General features: G+C 25.8%; 1 long non-coding RNA gene across 1 annotated transcript; it reads left to right on the forward strand.

Moving 5' to 3' along the window:
- Window positions 1-294: 294 nt before the first annotated feature.
- Window positions 295-1,169, forward strand: LOC110614841. Its single transcript, XR_002487852.2, has 3 exons — window positions 295-432; window positions 507-756; window positions 863-1,169. It is a non-coding gene; the product is annotated as an uncharacterized LOC110614841 (long non-coding RNA).
- The last annotated feature ends 6,445 nt before the right edge of the window (window positions 1,170-7,614 follow it).

The following is a 7,614-nucleotide window of genomic DNA, read 5'->3' on the forward strand; positions in this document are numbered from 1 at the left end:
GCTGGAAGGTGATAAAAATGCTCCATTATTAGCTTCACAGTAACCATTTTTTACTACGAAAAGCTTAGCTCTTTCTCCATTGGGTTGGATTCTTAGCTCCCATTGAAGCTGACAGATTCATTTAAGTGAGTGTTTCTGACGAAAGACTATGGCCAGAGCTCAGAAGCAGATGAATGCAACAGTAAGTAATGTCTATACTGGAGAATCTGCATGTGATGCATACCTCAGTGTGGGCCTATCAGATTCAGTCAGACCCATAACTGTTATTTTTCTGCCTCCTGAGTTGGATTTGACTAAAACACTATTAACATATGAACAGAGAAATAGCTCCTTCTTGTCCACACATTAATACTTGGAGATATGAAGCATTCAAGCTTTGATCTGCAACAGTAAGATGATCTTTAAATCAGACTTTCAGGAAACTGAATGGAGGTTGTTTCATTAACATGAAGTAAAGAAGAGCTGTAAATCATTAAAACAAATTAATTACCTTTCCTTTGTTGTAGGTTTGAGCCACGCAAGAAAAAAGAGAGGCCCTCTTTTGCTGCTGCTGCTGCTGCTGCTGCTCTTCAAAATTCAAAACCTACCCATCTCTCTCTCTCTCTCTCTTCATAAGTCATAGCATTAACAAGCTGTACAGAAGAGGGAATCTGATATATGGGATAGATCTGCAAAGTTTTGAATTAATAATATTTATATTAACCAAGTGCTTAAAAAGAAGATGCAGAGAGTTAATGGGGGAGGCATTATATTATTGTTAGTACAATTATTTAATATGCTTGCATTGGTCTTGGTTAATTTCTTTTTGTTTTATGTGTTGCACACTATAATCTAACCCTTTTTTCTCTTTTAAATCTTCAAGGGATCAATATTTTTCACAGAAGCCAAAAAAAATTGGTCAGAAAGAACCCAGAGAAAAGGGCATTGGGAGTGGAACCATTGCTCAGAGCTTGCTGATATTGTGTCTTCGCTTCAAATTGGCAATGGAATAAACTAAAATAATTTGTAAGTTTGCCTCTGAATAATGCACCAGTCTGACAAAATTTGATACTTTGTGCACTGGAAATTGGACCAAAGACCAGTCCAACTAGGGACTGAACCAACCATTATTGATCTTATCAATACAATAGATTGAACAAGCATATGCAAGTTATTTTTCTTTTCATTTCTTTCAATATTCTTTTTTTCTAAATAAAAGATTGTCATGTGATTTCAATACTATAATATGATAAGATTGGGTTGGTTTCAATCCACCATGCATTCATATTTCTTATCTTATGGCTTCCCTCATCTCATTTGATTTAAAAATTTGAAAAGGGAATCTGCACCCTGTTTTCTTGGTTCTTAACATTCTTAGAGCTTTTTGGTGCCTAGACCGAATGTATATAAACTCATAGTATAGCTCTCTTCAATAATAATTTTAAAAATAATATTTAGTATTTTAAATTAATTAAAATAATATTATTTAATAGTTGAATAAATAAATTATGAAAAATTATTTTTTTAATTTTAAATTAATCACTATTTGAATAACTATTTATTATTAAAACAACTAACCACTGTTGTAACGGTTAATGTTATCTAATATAGTCTAAGTTGAAACTGTTTTAAATACCATTTAGTGACAATTTACTATTCCAAGGGGAGGAACTTTGTACAATTTTTATAAGGCAAATGGATTTATTGGCTTGCAACACTGTTATTTTCATTATTAATGATTAATAATTTGCTTTCAAAAAAAATATTAATAATTTTAATATTTATAAAAGTACAATTATTTTTAAAAAAATTACTACTTAATCTTTGTAATACAAAAAGAAATCATTAATTGATCCTTCGATTTTATAAAATGTATTAAAATGTTCGGACATTTTAAAAGTTCTACTAATTAGTCTTTCTATTTAAGTATTACAAAAAAATCTAAAATATTATGATATAAATGGATTAATTAGTAAATTTTTTAAAAATTTGAAGTATTAGTTAATAAATTTTTTAAAATTATAGAAACTAAATAGTAAAATGATAAAATTAACGAATGAAATTTTTTTATATCATAAAAATTAAATAATATTTTTTTATTTAAATTTTAAATAGGGACATAGTTTATATATTTTTGTCAAAATATATATAAATTGTATCTGCATTTAAGATATTTATAATTGTACTTTTATAAAGCTCAGAATTTTATAATTATATTTATAAAGTTTTGGTGTTAAAATTAATAAAGTAAAAGTAAGGTGTCAAAATGATCTTTCAGTTAAAAGTGAAAAGCAAAAAATGTATTTAGCCACTTTTACGTTATGAAAAATGAGTCAAGTTGGAATCCTTCTCTTATTTTCTATTATTATTATTATTATCCCATCAATGGTCGGAGAATAATTAATAAATTTTTTAAAATATTATAAATATTTTAATATATTTTTAAATTTAAAAGATTAATTAATAAATTTTCTTATAATATATGGATTTAATAGTAATTTTTTTCAAACTTTTTTCTCCCCTTTAATCTTTGAGTTCGCAGATGTGTTTTCCTAAACTTCCCACAGCCAAATTCAAGTAACTTTTCATGCTCATTTGTGTATATATATTATTAAAATTTTATAATTAATTAAATTAATTGCTTTTTAGTATGTTAAAAAAAAAATTCTCAAAACATAAAATCCAGCTAGGGTTTAATTAGATAGCAAAAGTTAGCTGTTCCAATGATATAGAGTTGATGCCAGTTCTCTACATCACCTTAATTAATCATGATTAAGGTGGCCTAAGCATTAAAGAAAGATGGCATTATGAGACTCTTTTTCATTTAATTATTTGTTTATATCCTTAAGTAAATGTGGAACCTCCATCTTAATCCAACACCATTGGCCATTGGCATATTAAATAAAATAAAATAAAATAAATTTTCTTCTTTTTGAAACCCATCAGCATCCAGTAGTCCATTTCAAGCCAATTAATAATCAGATTAATGAGGTTTGCTTCCTTATTGCCTGATTGCCACTAATTGTTCACTATGGATTCATAAATTTATTGGAGGGTTTATCCCATGGCATGTTCTTTAACTTCTTTTTTTATTATTATTATATATATTTTTATACTATAAGATATGTGATTACTAAATAATTATTAAATGAATAGTTAAGTTTATACCTTGTATTTTTTTTAAAACAAAATTAAAATATTAAATGAAGTTATTTTTTAAAAAAGCATTATTTATTACTATTTTTGGAATTTTCGTAATTATTTTAAATTAATTAACATATTATTATTTAATTTAATTTTTTTATATCATAAAAATAAATAATAAAAAAAAACACTTTTTCATTTAAAATATTGTGAATTACAAAAATGTGCCTGCCAGTTAAAATTGAAAAATGGGCAATAATTTTTTTGGGAGATCTACAATTTAGTTGCTGACAAATCATTCTCTACATTTTTAAAAACTTATTAAAATGCCATTATCTTTTTTTTTCATCAATAAAATAGTCTTTTCGCATATTTCTGCCATTAAAAATATAGCAAAACCCTTTTTTTTCCTCCTCCTCCTCCTCCTCCTCCTTCTTCTTCTTCATTATTCTTTCTCCTTTTCTTCTTCTTCTTTAGTTCTTCTTTTTCTTTGATTTGTTTTCAATTTTTCTTTTTATTCTTCTTCTTTAAGGAGGAGGAGGAGGAGGAGATTTTTCTTCTTTTTCTTCTTCTTCTCCTTCATCATCATCATCTTCTTCTTTTTTTCTTTTTCTTCTTTTTTAAGGAGGAGGAGGAGGAGAGACTATTTCTTCTTCTTTAAGAAGGAGGAGGAGATTTTTCTTCTTCTCTTTCTTCTTCTTCTCCTTTTTTCTTCTTTTTCTTCTTCTTCTCCTTCATCATCATCTTCTTCTTCTTCTTTTTCTTCTTTTTTAAGGAGGAGAAGAAAGATGGACTATTTCGTTCACGGAAAGAAATGATAAGGACGTTTTAATAGATATAAGAAAAGATAATGACGTTTTAATAGATTTTTGAAAATATAGGGACTGACTTATTAATAATAACAATATTCAATGACTAAATAAGGGGTTTTATTTGAAAGCAAAATTAGATTTTAAAAATTTTCTCTCTCATCCTTTATCTATTTTTAATGGAAAAGATGACATAATGACTATTCTATTGACGGAGAGAAAAGTTAAGGACATTTTAATAGGTTTATGAAAATGTAGGGACCGACTTGTTAATAATGGCAATACCCAGAAACTAAATTATAAATCTCCCTTTTTTTATTCATTCATTCATTCATTTGTTTATTGGATAGTTACTTTTTCCCTTTAGCTTATCATGTTTTAGAGCTGTTGTCTCCAGTTTTGACCTCTATTCTTTCTTGTCAAGTTCTTGACTCTAAGGTACGTGATCCTGCTTTTTCATGGCTCTTTTTATCATTTTTTCGGACTGAGATAATTGTATCAAGGGTTATTCCTGCCTCTCTTTCCCAATACATTCCTTTAGAGTTTCTTTCTATAGAAATTCACTCTAAGAATTGTGTTCAAAACTCACTATCAAAATCTCGCAGATACTTAAATATCTTATTTGATAAAGTCTTTTATCTATAACAGATACAGATAAACTGCAGATATTTTAAATATTATTATCTTATAATAATAAATAATTAATAATAATAACACTTTATTATTATTAATTATATTAATGGGCTTTAGGCTTTTAGCCCATTAATATGTCATAGCACATCAACAACGTTTTTTTGTGTGTGACCCAATAGGCTCATATTAATTGGCAATAAGTCCAGTCCCACAAGGCTCATAAATCATAAGTGGTCTCTAGCAATACATTATGACTATCCAACTAATATGAGGATCAATAGTCCGATAAAGCCTAATAAATAGAACATGTATTAATCCCTTTGTCACACGATATCTAGTTTGAACATAAGTCATGGTCAATGTCAAACTTATAATGTTCAAACTTATGATTTCTCGATATCTAAGTAGACTGATAAATTCAAATGATATTAATCACACTATCAATTCATTTGAGCACGGCCATGCATTTCTCAATTTCACTTATCGAGGGGTCCAGAAAATATCTCTCTCAAAGAGAGGGACAAAGCCTATGTTGATTGTTCAATATCCTCTACATAATTTCTATTATTCTCAATCATAACCTTTTATGATTGTCTGATTAAAAACAATGTTTGGTTATGTCAAAACATAATAGTCCTTATGTTGGAAACTATGACAATCTCAAGTCAAAAGATTAAGACATAACTGTTTTGAGATTCACTTATGATAATAACCCATGTAGTGATCTCAATGCAGGTCCATCCAATACTTTGTTCTCTAACAAGTATCTATGATTATTGAATTATATCAACATATACACAGTCATCTCATGATTATCAATCAATAATCATACTAGCTATATTTTATTATTATCAATATAATAATAAGTAACCAGAGATGATAATCATTATTATGTAACATGCAAACAAATAATAATGATGATAAAAATCTCTAATATTAATAACCAAAACGACATACAAAAAGGTCCAAGATAATGGCTTAGGGCAAATACACTAACAGGTTTGATTCAGTGAAGAAATTAATGAGTTGAGATTGGTTCAAAGAGAAGTAAAGGCTAATGATAAATAAGAGTAATAGAGCCGGGTATTATATTTAGGGAGATTAAGGTTTTCTAGGGATGCAAGGTAGTAGTTTTAGTGAAGTAAGAGAAGTGTCATGTTTGGGTTTGGCAGGGTATATGCACCCGTGATCATACTGAACACTCCTACGACATATCTCATTAGACAAGACATGAGCACTTTTAGCACGTTTTTCAGGTAGCTCATTGATGATGAGCAGTTGATTAATAAATGTTAAGCTGGTTAGCCCATACCTTGTCTGTCACACTGTCACATCAATTCTATTCATTGCACGCGCATTTATAACCTCGAATACACAAGAGAAAAGGTTGGATCGTAGAGAGGTCGACATCCGATCGAAGTTTTTTTAGGTCGTGCTTGGCTTACCCGATACAAATCATAAGAGGGCAGCTCATTTAAGACTAAAGGACCAGGGCATGTGTCTTAATCTAAATGGTGCCTGTATTTTATATGTTATAAACATGTCTCTATGGTTTGTCTTCACTAATTAAAATGTCCCTTTAATTTTAGAATTATATTAAGATATCTTTATATTTTTATTATATTAACTAAAAACCATATTCATTAATTTTTATTTATTTTTATGTTAATTTATTAGTTAAAGCTAAAAAAAAATTTATACCTGAATTACCTTATATTCTCTCGCATGTCTCTTTATATTTTCTTTGAAAATAGAAATTTACAACCAACAACCAATAATAAAGTATCGACAGTGTGAATAATTATAAGCTAATTAATAAAATTGATAGTAATGAGGTAAATGGTGAGTGTTCGGTAATGAGTTTTATTTAATATAAATTTAATTTAAATATATAAAACAAAATTTTTTTTAATTTGATCAATAGACTAATGATTAGAATAGATAAAAACTAATATATTTTTTTTAGTTCACAAACTAAAAATATAAGGCATTATAATATAATTTTAAAATTATAAAAATATTTTAATTAGTCTGAATAAATTAAAGTGACACAATAGTTTTTTTTTAATTTTAATTAATAGATTAATAGTAAAATAAATGGAAATTAATATATATTTTTTAATTAATATAATAAAAATATAAAGTCATTTTAATATAATTAAAAGATTATATAAATATTTAATTGATTAAAGTAAACTATAAGAACATAAATAGTAATTATTTTTTTAACATTATCATAAATTTAATGTTTTATACATTTTTTATAATTTTATAATTTAAGTACACGTAAAATTTACTTAAATATCCTTATATATTTATGAAGGAGATGGTTTTAATTTTATTGATAGTTTAAAATAATATCTAAAAGAGATTATTTTCATTTTAAAAATTATCTTGATTTTGATATCATTTAAATACTTAAAAAAAATTAAATAAAATATTTAAAATAATTATTATATTATGTTAGTTAAACATAGTTGTATTTTTATTGATGAAATTATTTTAATAAATAATTTTAGTAAAAAAATTTTATGAATTAAAATTAATAAAAAATAATAATTTTGATAGATAAATAATTCAAAATTCTTTAAAAAATTCAAACGAATTTAATTTAAATTTTATTAATTAAATTAATAGTAGAGTTTATATGATTTCAAATTTTTAATTTTTTTTAAATTCTTATAATAAATTTTATTATAATTTAAAATCTTTAAAAAAAGTGGTTCTGACCAATTATAGTTTTTTCTTTTAATTAAATGAGTTTTATGAAAATATTTATAATAATACTAATAAAAAGTAATGTAGTTTAATATACTAAGAAAAAGTAAAATTTTTTATATATTATATTTAAAAATAAAATAAAAATTATTTAATTTGTATTATTTTCTGTAATAAATATTAATTTGTTTTACTATTTTTTAATTTACATATAATTTATATTATATACCAAAGTGGGAGGGATAGCAAACAATAAATCTATTGCTGAACGTATTCTATTTTTGTCTCCCAAACAAATTCCCAAGCCTACGACAGTTTCAGTTAATAGTAC

This window comes from Manihot esculenta, chromosome 5 (genome assembly GCF_001659605.2).
Source record: "Manihot esculenta cultivar AM560-2 chromosome 5, M.esculenta_v8, whole genome shotgun sequence".
NCBI lineage: Eukaryota > Viridiplantae > Streptophyta > Magnoliopsida > Malpighiales > Euphorbiaceae > Manihot > Manihot esculenta.